The sequence below is a fragment of the Solanum verrucosum genome, unplaced genomic scaffold, assembly GCF_900185275.1.
Source record: "Solanum verrucosum unplaced genomic scaffold, falcon-dt-bn FXZP01000306.1, whole genome shotgun sequence".
Lineage (NCBI taxonomy): Eukaryota > Viridiplantae > Streptophyta > Magnoliopsida > Solanales > Solanaceae > Solanum > Solanum verrucosum.
In genome coordinates, this window is record NW_026020398.1 from 623366 (window position 1) to 639340 (window position 15975).

Below are 15975 nucleotides of genomic sequence, written 5' to 3' on the forward strand. Positions count from 1 at the left end.
TATGTAAAACAAATGAAGACCACCACTATTTATAGTAGAAGAAGTCGTCCTAGGAATAAATAAGAAGATAATGAGGTAATAAATAGTGAAGATAATACTCTTAAGAGTTACATATGTTATAAGGTATAATGGAGAAATACAGAATGAAAATAAAGTGACACTTAGGCCACCAACGGCTTGGGAGTTGATGCATGCACCAAGAAAATTGTAACATATACACTAATAACTCCATTTGGAGTAATGCTGAATAGTAATGCAGTAATAATTTTTTTCAATGGCAACAATCAACTGCCAATTCATCCATCATAATGTAACATATATGAAAAGTGCACCAACGGCGATAAACCAACATCTATGTGGCCATGCAAAAAATGTGAATTCTTAAATTATTAAAATACCACACTAACAGTAATTACATAAATTAGTTCTCAAATCGTGATCGATTGTATAAGTTCTTATTATTCTTGTGCAAAGGAATATAGAAAGTTTCGTTTTACTTGATTTTCATGTTTTATGATTTTTGTATGCTAATTTACACGTAAAAAATATTTCATTTATCTCAATGCATTTATGTGGCATCATTTGGATATAAAAAAATTAAATTTTTTGATATAAAATTTATATATTTTAAAAACTGCGTAAAAAAAAAGTTTGATTCATAAGAAAATCGTTTCCTCATAAAAGAATACGAAATCTAATGCCACAAAATTTAAGCTAATGCAACCAAAGATTATTTTACTCTCCCATCTCTGATGATTTTCTAAGTTTGAGAGTTAAATAAATTATTATTTTAATTTTAATTTTAATTTTTTTATATACTTTAGAACGATAAGAGTATATACAAACCTTAAAGTATAACGTAGGGTATTAGAATATTATTTATGATAGTCCAGTGATATATTTATCATTTTTTAATTAAAATATAATAAACAAAATCATTCTTATTCTTTTTATAACACTAACAATTCTCATTGTTTATCAAGTTGGTGCTTGAAAAAAAAAACAAAAGGAGAAAAAGAAAGGGATATTTTTTTATTAAAAAAAAAAGATGGTCCACTATAAAATGTTTTTATTCATTAGTCATTTTGACGGTACTTGATATTGATATATTGTTTCTAATTATTATATCTTTCAATCATGCATACATTTATACATACATAAAGTTTACAATTTTCGCTCATCCAGATTCAATTGTACTATTTTCTTTGCTCTAAAATAAGTGTTATTTAAGTATAAGTCATGTTTATTAAAAAATTAATAAGTACAATGTGTAGTTTATTACTTCCCCTAACCCTTTTTTAATGTTAAAAAAGTATTATATAATGCACTTCTTCTCATGTCAATATAATGAAAAAATATTCTTTTAAAATGTAAGTTAAAGTTTTCATAATTTGACTCTCGAATAGCTAAATTTAACTTGAGACGGAGAGCGTATTTGATATCTTATAACAATTATTTTATCTAATGACAAATTATCATAAGAAATATTTATTATGAGCTATTTAATGACAAATTAATAATAATTTCATAGCTAAATTTTTAAATTTTTATTGTGATGGAATTGATGGAAGGAAACATAAAGAAAAAACTAAAAAAGAGATGATACCAAAAGTAAAATTGCTATGGTCCCCTAATGACATGTTCTTATTCATGAGTAATTTTGTCAGTATATAAAACACATAATAAAAGTGTTATAATTGTAAGTATTTTTTATATTGATATATTGCTCCTAATTATTCTGCCTTTCAATTTATTTAGTTGCGTGTGAATTCAATATACCAACCATGCATTAACTCTTTCGACATTTCTCATATTTTATTATGTAATTGATAAAATTGTTTCTTCTTTTGTATTTTTATAATAAATTAATAAGAGGAATTTCTTTTAAACCAAAAAAAGAAGAAGAATTTGGGTAAAAAAAGTTATATTTTTAATATACAAGGACTAGAATAGAGCAACCCTCAAACTTAATGATCACTATTTGAGTGAAAAATATTTAAATTTTATGATTATATTCGAGATTTTTTTTATACCGATAGAAAGTGAACCTATTTTGTGAACTTTTTAAGGAAATGGAAAAAGGATTAAATATATCTTTATTTTATATGGAGTAATTTTATCTATTATGTAAAAAGTTTGACTCTATTGTTAGTCAAATGGTTCAAATATGCAATTATTGGCTAACGACCCCAATTCCCTTTTGGGGATTTTATTCTCCTTTTTGAAAAAACACAGCCAAATCAATTAGTATTATTTAATTTCTCTATTTATGTCACGACCCAGACCGTCGTGATTGACACCCACACTAACCCTTCGATGGGAGAACCACTACTATAACTCAAACCAAGCAATTAAACCACAAAACTAAGGCATTTAAGTACACAAAAGCAAGAAAAATACTAAGGAAAGAAATAGAGTTCCCATAAACTCTAACAAAAGTCTAACATTAATAAACTAACAATGCGGAAATTCAACCCATAGAACCTGAAAGTCATTGTACCAAAACTCTACTAACGAACAGTCTAAGAACAACGGGTACAACCCCGAAACTAAACAAACACCTTAAACAAATAGGCTGAGTCCAAAAAGAGTGCACTTAAACAAGAAAGATCCATAGCAGCCTGAAAGAACTGGCTCACCCTTGAATCCGATCACGCTTAACAGTCACCTAGCTGAGGTCTATCAATAGAATCTTGAAGATGCCCTGTACTCAACAAAGAACAAACAAGTGCAGTATCAGTACACAACCACAGTGTACTGGTAGGATCACGCGGCTATCCCAATAGGTGAAACACATGTGTCGCACCCTATTTCGAACCGGCTGAAACAGTTCACAACATAATGTGGCTAACACTCTGATTTTGGAAAAATTGCTTTTGTTTGTTTTAGAGTCGCCACCTAAATTTTAAGGAAAATATTAGGAAAACCATTTTTTAAATATGTAAATGTAAACTCTATTTTGATATGCGAAACCAGTGAGATTCTGAGTAAGGATTTTGGTTACTCGAGGGGAAGGTGTTAAGCACCCCTCAGAGCCTATCCGAAAATAGTCCTTAAACTTAATTTAGGAAAATATAATTAGGAAAACGTGTTTATTTATTTGTTTTAAAATCAATGATAAGTAAATTTTATTATATTTAAGAAAAGAGTACAATACAAGGTACGACATATATTAGTCTTATAAAATAGCTTTAATAGTGGTATTTTATCATATTGTAGAAATAAATAAATAAATGTACTTAAATGTATGATAAATTTGTATGTAAAAATATATATAGTTGTAAAATTATCCTAAAAATATGTAGATGTTGAATTTGCGAGAACCTGTCGTCTTATCTAAGACATGAAATGAAAATAAGATAGTAGTTGGGTGTGAATACGTAGTAATATGTGATGTGTAATTTGAATGAAAATATACAAATTGGAATTTTCTAAAATAAAATAAAATAAATGATACTAAATGTCAAAATATCATATAAAGGCTTGTGATCTTAAATATATTTATTATGAAGTGTAATATATACATATAAGTTGTTCAAAACATATGAATGTTTATCATTCTTTTTACATGTAGGGATAAGTTGACGATAAATTGTATTTGGTAAAATAATGTGTAAAGTGTAGGAATAAATTTATAAAATAAATAAGTAACATTCGGAATAGTAGATAAAATATAATTGATTATGTAGAGAAAATATAAAATATATACCTTTATGTGTATGACATATATATGTGTACCTTGTATTTGAACCTGTTTGCATATCTAAAATTTGAAATAGCATGTTAAAAAGATTAAAATGTTATTAGCAATGTTTGATAAAAAAAAAAAGTAAGTATAGTCAATACATTTTATAAAGGGGTGATGTAAAGAGTATAAAAAAAATAGGCCTAACTATTGAAACTTATTCTATAGTTACATTTGTTTTGTTAAATATATGAGCCTACTTCCCTACTTATTTTCTTAAAAAAAATGTATATCTAAAGATAAGTATCTTAGCCTTAAGTAAATTTCGATATGTAATTATTTTTAGTCTTTAAACTAGTTTCAAAATATTTGGAGGTCCTAAGCAATGAGTAGGCCTAGATGAATACTATTTTAGCCTTTATATATTCCTAAATTTATTTGGAAACCCCAACTCGTGAGTTTTCATTTTTTTTTTTTTTTTTACTTAAACACCTAAATGAAAATTATTTCACCCTTTTAAAATTTCAATAGAGAGTTTTAGACAATAAGTTTTCCTATTCCTTAAGATAAAGGCCTAAGTATATATACTTCTTTTTCCCAATTTTGAAACACTAGTATTATTTTAACCTTTGAAACTTTGTTTGGAAAATTCTTAAACTATAAGCCCCTTTCTTCAACTAAAAAAAAAAACGTAAAAAAGGATGTTATAAGTAAAATTGTTAACCATTTTTAAAGAAAATATCTTTTGTATCATTTGTTCTAAAGGTGTCTCAACTAATTTCATAAAACAAATAATATTAGCTCGCATAAACTTCAAAATAAAAGACAAACAATATATCAAAACTTGTAAGTAAATGTTAGCCAATATATCCAAACAATATAGTTAAGACTCAAAAGAGGAATGCTAAGAAATATTGGACTCCTAATTTTGCGAGACTCCAAGCATCGCGATGATCCTAGTTGCTGTTGGCCTAATATTTTAGGCCAATAACGAGTTTCAAAGTAGAAACTCCAGCCCTCCGATTGTACATGAAACATAAAAAGAGGCAAAAATTAGTAACTTAATATTGAGCCAAAGATCAGTCAACAATGTATGTAAACTTGAAGTGGTGCAAATACTTTACTATTTTTAAGCAAATATCTCAACTAATCTAACATGTATTAAGTCATTCGCATTTGGATAAAAAAAAAATTCCTACACCGTGTGTAATAAAATAGCAGGTAGTTAACTATCCAAACAAACATACCCCTTTTCATTTTTTATGACTTACTAAACACATAAAAAAAAGAAGGGCAGTATTACATTATAAAAGCAGTACATCCTAACTAACAAAATGCTAGCAAATATTATTCTTCATTTGTCATAATGTAGTACCACTAGCTCAAATGTTCTAGCTAATTATCACATGGTAAATGTAGAAACTAGTTACTCCTGAAGCTCGTAGAAGAGATTCCCTGCAATGGTAATGCCTTTGTCTAGATACATCTATCGTTTTGCAAAAGAAATGTTCATCTTATCTAATGTTTAATATACTTTTTCTTTCTTTGCAATACTATTTACAGATTTTTCTTCTTCTTTTGTATATTTTTTTCTACAAGATTGGACAAACAACATCAATGGTAGCATAGAATATCTAAGAATCAAAAGATAAAAAGAAAGTTCAGCAGTTCCTGGAATGCTCTTAAACAAACAGTTCAGCGGAAAGAATCATAGAATAATTGCGTTAATAAAATATTCATCCAAGAAATAAATAAATCAGGATGGCAAAGCAAGGATAATTTTCAAAGAATTTCAAATTTTAGCTTCTTCTAATAGCTCGTATTTTGAGTCTCAGGAGCGATTATGACAACATAAATAACTTTGGATGTGGATATATACAGAACCTTAAACCTACCAGTATACTACCAATATTTCTCTATGATGCGTTGACAGATGCAAACCTCTATTGTTTGCCTCCGAAGAAGATATTTTACCAGGAAAGAAAACTTTTTAAACAAGTGAGCAAAGAATTTATATACCTAAGAAAAGCTACTTTACATCTATCAAAACTAACGTTCTTAACCGGGACAAGACTCTTTGAACCTGTGAACAGAATAGTAATTTTTGGGAAAAGAACACCAGGCCTTTAGCTATTTCCTTTTATCTCACGAGAGAGAAATTCATTTAAGACAATAACCAAGATTTGAGAAGCTAAGCATATAGCGACAAATTTGTCGAAACGCTTTATGACTACTCGTCTTAAGAGATAGTCCTAACAAACACGATCATATCTATATATGGGTGGTCCTCACTTAGAAATATTATGAAAAGAGTTCGAGCTAACTTTGGACATGGCTGCCCACGTGACTGATCCCAACATGACATCTGATTTTTAACTAAAAAGAAATCTTTGGAGATGCATTCCTACAAGCTCAATATATGTAACATTAAATAATGAAGTAAGCCAAAGAAGAGCAAGATATGTACTAGTTATTTTCTAAAAGGAATGAGCCCTGATCCATATGAGAAAAAAAAACATGTCAAAGATAGCGAATGCCAAACATTTTAATTTCCACAAATGTATACGAATTATCTTAACAACATCTCAAGTGGTTTCATGGTTATAAACATAAAGGGAATAGCAGAAATACATTGTACATAGAGTCGGATGTATTGGAACAAACCATCAAATTAACGTGACAAAGCATATACTTGATCGGCAGACCATATCATTGATTCACTGATCAAATCGTAATCATGGTAGCTAAAGATCAAACAGAGAGTAAACTTCTCAACTCGACCTTTAATCTCATAACATTACGCTCTTAGTTACATGAACATGTAAAGATTTCAAACAAAAATTAGCAAACTGATTTCAATTATATAGAGGACAGAACATCGATTCGACTTAAGTTTACTACCTGAAATTAGTTTATGTAAACAAAATACATCTAAGAGGTAGCATTTACATTTAGAGAAATAAAAACACACACACAATCAGATTGGTAAATCAACAGTCCCTCTCATTGACTACAAATCTTTACTAACATTTTTTATAACTAAACGAATTTAGGTGGGTAAAATTTAGATAACGACACAAAACTATATTCTTATTTCCAGAAACCGAAAGCAAAACGTAAGACGAGGGTGATTACTAACCTTGTGTAGAGCAACAAACTAGAACTTCGACGTCAAGATTCCAACTTCTAACTTTCTCAAACTCGAATCCAAGACCCCAAAATCGAAAAATGAAAGAAGATAGAAATTTTCTTAAATCTAATGCTTGAAGTGTGTTTCTTCCCTTTTTTCTGCTGTTCTCCTGATCTCGTTCCTATCCCCCTTTCGAATGAGGCAAAACACCTCTAATATAGGCAAAATTCGGACTTCCAAAAATCCGGATTTGAAACTCAAAATTATTAAAACCCATAGTGTAATGCGAGGGACGAGTGAAATCTTGAAAAGATCACCTTTTTTAGGCTCCTCAGACTTGAGACCTAAGAGCTCCTTCTATTTTTTAGTTTTCTTTTCCATGTAACAAGGGAAAAGGGTGGGATTATTGACGGCCGTGTCAAAGAAAGGTGATGGAGGGGACTTAAAGTTGATAGGAAGAGGCCATGATTGATGGACGGCGTGGGGAGATATATTGATGACCACCGGAAATTGCCATTTTCCGGTGGTTTGTAGGTGGAAACGATGGCAGAGGAGAGAGATCGATGGTAGAGGAGAGGAAAAGAGTTTGATGTGAGAGGGGCCATTTTTTGGGAAGAGAAACGTATGGGGAAGGAGGAGGTTCTGGAAAAAGAAAAGTATGCGGGTGATGGGTTGTACTATTTGGAAAAGATGAATTTTTGGGATTTAATTTGGGCCGTCCGATCATTTGATCGGACGGTTGGTAAAAATAAAGAGTTAAAAAATAAATAATAATTATATATATATATATATATAAAATAGTAAAAGAATGAATTAATTAAGGCCATTAGATTAGATTGTAAGGCTGAGATCGAATCTAAAGAAGCACAATCCATGTGCTCGCCTACGTGTCATACATGGATTGGCCGGTTTAATAAGACTTAGATTGCCAAATTTACTCAAATTAAATTCATTTAAATTATAACTACTTTCTTTATTAAATAGCCATAAGTGATAATTATTTTGCAAGATTAGCTTATTTGATAAAATTAGTCACTCTTAAAATTAAATTAATATAAATTAGTAAATCATCCATTAACTAAGCTTTCTAATTTTAATAAATGTACGAAAAATATCTATTGCGACAAAAGGAATTATATTTGAACCACAATAGATTCAATTCTTAAGAAGAACAACATTTATTTAAAAAATGAGAAAGTAAGTGGTAATATAATATTTTATAAGAAATAACATTTAAGAAATAAATTTATCAAGTCAAATAAATAATTAATTTTTTTTTTTTTTGTATTCCTATAAAAATTTCATAACACATATTTTATTATTATTATTATTAGATGTGGAGAGCCAAAATTGGGTGTCAACAACATGCAAGTAACTACAATCATTATAAAACAGGCATATACCGAACATATACAATATTAGTCAACTTTACGAACAACAAACAGTTTCACGATTCTCACATATCACGGTTATATCAATTTAGAGCAACATACAGTCTTCCAGTATCAATCATCATTAGATATGAACGTAATTATCACAAGTAGATACATAACACAATTCAATGGTCCTCTCACGGAACCCAATTCAATGGTCCTCTCATGGAACCTAAACCCAAACTGTTAGCATACCGGTTCGTGGTACCCGATCCCATGTTTATGCCGAAGCGTGGCAACCGATCCCATATTTATGCCGAAATGTGGCAACCGATCCCATATTTATATTGGAACGTGGAAACCGATCCAATTAGTGTGTCAGATCGTGACACTCGCCCATTCAACAAACCACAATCACAATCACCATGTATATTCTCACAATCATACAACAAGAGGTGATTCATGACATACAATTATTCAATTATTCTTATTCACGATTAGGGTGATCAATAATGCAACATTCGCATACATACGTGCATTATAATGAAGCAATTACAAATTAACATATATCACACCAACATGAAATCACAACCATCACCTACTTCGAATCCAAGCTTGAATCCCCTAAGGCACTTGAATCTTCCCTTTCCGGATTCTTCCCGCTTGTTCGTGGTCTAAAACCAATAATTATACGCAATGATCAATATTCAAATGTCTAATTATCCGAATTATAACAAACTCAATAACCCTAGACCAAACCCTGAATCCCCATACCCAAATTAGGGTTTCTTCCACCATAAATCACAAAACAAAACCCTCCCCCATCAATATTCACCCATTATATTACGTTCTACGGATCGAAAAACAGATTCGGGGAGTGAAAAGCATACCTTTAGCCTCAAGAATGGTGAAAAACGTGTAGGAGTCGCCCGGGGTCGTTCCTTAGCTCCAAAAATAAAAAAAGTGCATAATAAGGTCGTCTAGGGGTTTATTAACGACCTTAAGTCGCGTCGAGCCCGCCACAACGACCCTCATCCCGTTGCAGCGGCCCCGTCAGAGCAGCGAATTCCAGCGCCAAAGCGACATTCTCGAGACAGAGAGTTGATTCAAGAATTTCAAAATTCACATTTCACAACACACCTCTAACTAACGACGCTCAGAAAATACCCATTACGCCAAGATCGATTTCGGGAGTTCTACTCTCCCGAATTCAATTTCGTAAAGTCGTACGGGATCCTTAACGTCTTAACTATTCACTCATGTAATCATATTCATTAATAGATCTCTCATTTGTTACCAGATTTCCCTACACCTTGATGACTCCGATTTTGTCCAATTCTGGACTAGGTTGGGAAATTTCAAGTTACTATGAAAAAGTTTTTCTGGCCCCAATTCTTTCTCCATTGGCTTTTCCATAACAACGAAAATCAGGTCGTTACAATTTATTTTTACTTGTTCATCCATATTTGTTGGTATATTGGAATAATTTTTGAAGGATAAATACATCGAGGACATTGATTTTCTCAATATTGTATGTGTTCATGGATACATGTTTGACAATTTGTAGATAATGGAGAAAATGGTCTTTTCCTTTAAAGCCACTAATTAGGACATAACTATTTTTTTAAAAAAAAATTACACACAGAATGTGAAGGAGGACAGGAAAAATTGAATTCAAACGTAATATGTGGGGGACATTGAAACGACCCCAAAAATGCCCGAAAATGTGCTTCGAAAACACCTAAAATTGTAATTTCCATATATCTCAAAATCCGTGCATCATTTCGGAAATTCGACTTCATATTCTTATTCAGGGGGTCAAATTGAGTGGGAAATGAGTCTAACCCGAATTTTAGAACAACCGTATCAAAATTCGAAAATCGCAAAAAATGCGATTTTGAGGGTCAACTTTAAAGGGGCATATCTCTCAGCACACAAGGAACTGGAAGGAGCTCAAACTATCAAAATTAAAGCTCTGTGAGTTAGATTTCCAACGCAATTTGTTTCACCTCATTCCGAGTTAGAATGAAGGAGTTATGACCATTTTCGTAAAACCTGTCCGGCAGAAAATGCAAATTTCAGTAGCCGAAAACACTGTTCACCCGCCTCAATTTTTTTTCTAAGTGTTGGGACGTTTTTATAAAAAGGGGACATATCCATACTTAGTCATTTTAACTTCAAAACATCCAAAAACTCTCTCTAAACCCTCTCCAAAAATTCCACCAAGATCATCAACCAAATTCAAGGATCCCAAGCTTTAATTCCGGATTCAAGATTCAATCTCAAGCAGTTCTCCATTCCAATCTTCATCAAGAATTCTCCAAAGTTGAGGTATGTGGGTTGATTGTGGAAACCTTCCTTTCCACAAGTCCAACCATTTATCCTCTATTTTACTTCAAGTTTATGGGTCCTTATGATCATTTATGAACTCTTGAATTATGGAATTATTACTACACATCCTATTATGATCTATTTTTGTATATTATCATGAAATGGAATGATTATATGATGTTTATGGTTTTCATGCCTCAATGATCAAATTATGAAGGTTGTTATATATGTATATATATATGTATGTTGTTGGTGGGCTGTTTTATATGGATTTTGAAATTGGTTGGACTTAGTACTCTTGAAACACATGATTTTATTTACATGAACAAGTAGCCCACCATATGTTTGATAAAATGCCATTTATAGAATTCTTATGAAATGGAAGGTCCAATGTACGTCCTATGAGTCGGATGATTATATAAGTATTGAAATGATGATGAAATGGATACATGTATATGATTTTCTCTATATAGTGTGTGAGTCGATCAAGCCTAGCTCGGGGGGTTGTAGGCCCGGGTAACCGTATCAAGGGGTTTGTACCTTGGTTGCCTAGTACGGGGGGTAGTAGGCCCGTATAATCGTATCGAGGGGTTTGTACCTTGGTTGCCTAGTACGGGGGGGTAGTAGGCCCGTATAACCGTATCGAGGGGTCTGTACCTTGGTTGCCTAGTACGGGGGGTAGTAGGCCCGTATAACCGTATCGAGGGGTTTGTACCTTGGTTGCCTAGTACGGGGGTAGTAGGCCCGTATAACCGTATCGAGGGGTTTGTACCTTGGTTGCCTAGTACGGGGGGTAGTAGGCCCGTATAACCATATTGAGGGGTTTGTACCTCTTTCGCCTCTCCAAGGGGGTGGTAGGCCTTGGAAATACTATATTGATGGTCACTCACTACACATATACTATGTCCTACTAAATATGATTTTTATATAAGCATCATTATACATATCATCTCATTAATATGCTATCTATCGGGTACGATTATGCATTTTGCCTATGATGTCCATCCCTTGTTGCATTGCATTGCATCCCATATACTTAGTACATTCAAACGTACTAACGCATACTCTATGCCTACATGATGTCACCATGTAGGGACCGGAGCACCGCTTGACCCTCGTCCTCCGCGTGGCTAATACGATTTTCTATCAAGGTTATTGGTGAGTCCTCCATTCCGGGGACGTTGCTTATGATCTTTTGCTATGTATAAGACTTTTCTTTTTAGTTATGTTTTGACTATGAGGGTGAGCCCGATAGTTTGTCTTGGCCCCCGCTAAGTACTCATGTTTAGAGGTGGTGTTGGACAAGTTGTGTATTATGCTTGAGCTTGACTCATCTATGGTATTTATGTACCATTTCTTCTTTTTTTCTCTTGCTTCCTTAGTCCCGATTTCCCCCTTTGATTATGCTTATTGCTTATGGTCATTTTAATTGCTTCCGCGACCAATGATGTGTAAGATACGCTATGAGGCTTGTTTGGGGTTCCTTCGGGTTCCCCATTCGCCGGTCACGTCTAGGCCCTAGGCTTGGGTCGTGACAGACATCCACTGTCCATTGATTCTACTATTTTGTAAATTATGAATTCGACAAGAATGAAATGGGAGATTTAATTTTATAGTCATTTATAAATATTTTCTAGTTTATTTTATGGTTTTTGTAAAGGGAGATTACTAAAAAATAACATAGAAGATCTTGATTATGCTTAATGAAAAAATTTCTTCTTTACCAAAAAAAAAAAAAAGGCTTAGGAAATCATTTTCCTCCTTAGAAATTGGAAATATAAAGGTTGGAGCATTATGCTAAGTTTTTATTATTGTCTTTTAAATGGGGAATACTCTTGTTTAAATAAACTTTTGGATTTAAATGGAATAAAATTCTTTTAAAGTACTCCCTTTGTTCACTTTTACTTTTCACACTTTGATTTGTCACATTCATTAATAAAATAATTATTGATATAGGTATTTTACCAAACTAACCCAACTAAATGATGTCTTGAAAAATAAGTATTTAATGTTGAAGGTAAAATATGGAAAAAAAAAATTATTGTCTTTTCTTGATATGTCAAAAGTGACAAGTAAAAGTGAATGGAGAGAGTAGTTTAAAATTCTAAAAGAGAAACTTCTTTCATTTTTCTTTTTAAAAAAACTCAATAAAATTGCCTCAAAATAGGGGGAACCAAAAAAACCTTAATTAATTTATTGGCAATTTGACTTCTTTATTTTATAACAAGGCTAGCTAGATTTCGCATTCTTCTCAATTGTGTATCATTATTTTTATTTACTTTTTTAAAGTTTTTTATTTGATAGTTGATATTCGTTTTGGAGTTCAATTAATAAAAATTTATACTGAGGAGTTTTCTTATATATGCAATGCATAAATTAAAAACTTTTCATTAAAGATGAATACATATTTATCTTTCCACACCTATAATGATACTTTTGTTTACTATTGGTCCCTCAACCTTCTTAATTTGTTCCAAAGAAAGTATAACATATTGTCACCTTTTATTTTTAATTTTTGGGGTGTGATGGGGAGGGAGTGGGGAGTGGGAGGACTAGTCTGACAATTACAATTCAAATCCTAGTTACCACACATTAATTAAATATATGGTCCCAAAGATGTTAAAATCTTAAATAGAGATACAGAGCAATTGATTTTTGGAATTATGAGAACCCAATATTTTAAGGTTAAATCTTACTTGAAAATATATACACTTTACAAACAAGAAAACACAAATACAAACTGACAAAATAACAGGAAAAAAAAAAAGAAACAGTGAAGGAATAACGCCTAACAAATACTCTTAATTGGAAAATTATAGTTTATATACGATAAAATTTTAGTTTTTATTGATAAATAATAAACTTTGAATATCTTTGAAGAAAGACCCCCATGAGATTTAGCCGTTTGGTCATGAGATTATTCAATTAAGCCAAATACTTTCTCCGTTTTAATTTGTTTGTTTACTTTATTTCTTACTTTGTTTAGAAAAAATATTTTTTTTCTTTTATGATAACTCTTTTAATTTTAATTTTCTACCTGACATGTATAAAATTACAAGATTAAATATCATTTTTGATACATTCCACATATTTTCTATTCAACCACAAGAATTAAAACCCTAGTTTACTTTCTGGAATTATGTGTCGAATCAAAATCAAACAAACAAATTGAAACAACCAAAGTAATGCCACAATATGTAAAAGGATTTAATTAAGCCACACTTATTTATTTCATTATTTATAGTAAGAGTACATGGAGACATTATAACAACAGACATTAACCCTTATTATTTTTGACATGTGGCTGCTTAATTACTTCCATAATAATCCATTAATTAACCAACCACAGGTATGTCTACAACATAACCCAAGATGTTATCAAAAAGACGAACTCGATCACAACGAAGATCCAATGTGACTGGTGAACCATTCAATAATATATGAACATTACTTATGAGTGAATTTTCCTTCTCAATTATCCCCTTAGCAAGCTTTGTTGGTACACCAATAAGTTCTGGCCACCTTAGTTTTCCTACATATACACATAATAATTAATTATAATGAGAGAAAGAAATTAAGAACAAGAAAAATATACTCTATTATAATAGCAGACATTGAGTTGAATCATGATATATACTTTTTTTTAAAATAGGAGTAGCGGAAGAGATTTTAAGGTGGAGAATCGAATCGTTATTAATAATGTAAAATTTTAGGTAATTAACCAACTGAACTAATAAAATTTTCCAGAGTTGAATAATCTACATCTTGTTTGGCCAAATCTCAGAAAAGTCAACAATGACTTCTTATTTAAAAAAGTATCTTTTAGAGAATTGAAGTGTTTGGTCAAGGATTTAAGGAAAAAAAAATGTGTTTTTAATAGTAGAAAAAACTCTTTTTTGAGAAGCTAAAAAAGCAAATTCCTTTAAAAGAACTTTACCTTTGCATTGAAATTCCTTTAGAAGTTCTATGACTTCTGGTTCATCACTTTCTTTTCGTGCCATGAGAGTTTCAAAGGCTGCCAAAAAAAATAAAAAATTCAATAGCAATTAGTGTATATCTCATTTCAAGTTAGATTATCATAAAATTATGACGCCTAAATTTTTTTGGCACAAGGAGGGGTAGAAGGAGATTCATCCGAACTCTGGCAGAGCCAATATTATCACTAAGAGAGTCAATATATACATTTTCACTAAGAGAGTCAACATTTTCACTAAATAATGTAATTTTTCAGCAAAAGGATGTCAATCGACAAACTCATTGAACAAGTCGCCCTTTCGAACCTGCTTTGCCGGTTAGTCACATTATATTTACAAGATCAAACTATATTTTTTTTTATGTATATATAGTATAAGGTAAATCCTTTGTGACCCCCCCCCCCCCCCACACACACACACACCCTCAACCCCCATATCGCAAAAGAAATATAAATCATTTACAACTCTAATATTATTCTTGCAATATATATATATATATATATATATATATATATATATATATAGAGAGAGAGAGAGAGAGAGAGAGAGAGAGAGAGAGGGGGGAGGGGGGGAGGAGGGTACTAACAAGTTGCAAGAAGAAAGAAAACAATGACGTGAGCAAACTTTAACTCCATTTTCTTTTAGTTGTAAAGAGTAGAAGGAATTGAGTAAATTTGTGTGAGTGCATCACATAAATTTATAGGCAGAGGTTGCCTTCATTGTAGTGACTAGTGAGGTACTATATACTAGTGGTGTCTAACAACCACATGTTGAACAATTTGAAGATAAAGGAAAAAAATATTATGTTTTGATATATTTTTAATTACATATTAGAAGTGAGGAGGGACAGTGAAAATTTAATTCACGTATAGTGTGTGGGGGACACATCATATACACTAATACCACTAATCGGTATATTATAAATTGGATAAGGGTAAAGCGGGAAATTTAATTTTATAGTCGTTTATAAATTTTCTAGTTGTATATAGGTTTTTTTAATTTTATTTTAAAGTAGATTGTTACAAAATAACATAGAAGATCTATAAAGATATAAAATACATGTTGGATTTGTAAGCTCATTTTTTAAAGAAAATTAAAATTGTAAGTGGATTTTTTAAAAGCCCTAAGACCCTTCTCGACCCTTCTTGCCTTTGGAAACTCGCTTGTTCTTACCGACTGCCATGGTCGAGCTTTAGTGGTTGACAATGTACCAAAATAATAAAAATAAGCAATAAAATTACATTGAAAATTACTTGACAAAGTACCTAACTAACATAAGATAGCTTTCAATGGTTGCCAAAGTATCTAAATAACATAAGCTCTACATGATACTAAATTCATATATATGCCAAGAAGTGAAAGAGGGTCGAGAAGGGTCTTAGGGCTTTTAGATTGAAAAATTGAATGAAATAATTGGGTTACTGATGAGTTATAGGGATTTTTTTAAATTTGGGTGGGTCTTTACTTGGGTGGGTTATTTTA

General features: G+C 31.5%; 2 protein-coding genes across 2 annotated transcripts in view; both read right to left on the minus strand.

Moving 5' to 3' along the window:
- The window catches only part of LOC125839614 (wound-induced proteinase inhibitor 1-like), a 126432-nt gene extending 111271 nt beyond the window's left edge, over nucleotides 1–15161 (minus strand). Inside the window, exon 1 of the mRNA XM_049518611.1 lies at nucleotides 15140–15161. The gene's annotated coding sequence lies outside the window, so the exon portion shown is untranslated. The remainder of the gene's footprint in view (nucleotides 1–15139) is intronic.
- LOC125839613 (proteinase inhibitor 1-like) overlaps nucleotides 1–15975 on the minus strand; it is a 56325-nt gene that overhangs the window by 33778 nt on the left and 6572 nt on the right. The gene's annotated exons all lie outside the window — the stretch shown is intronic.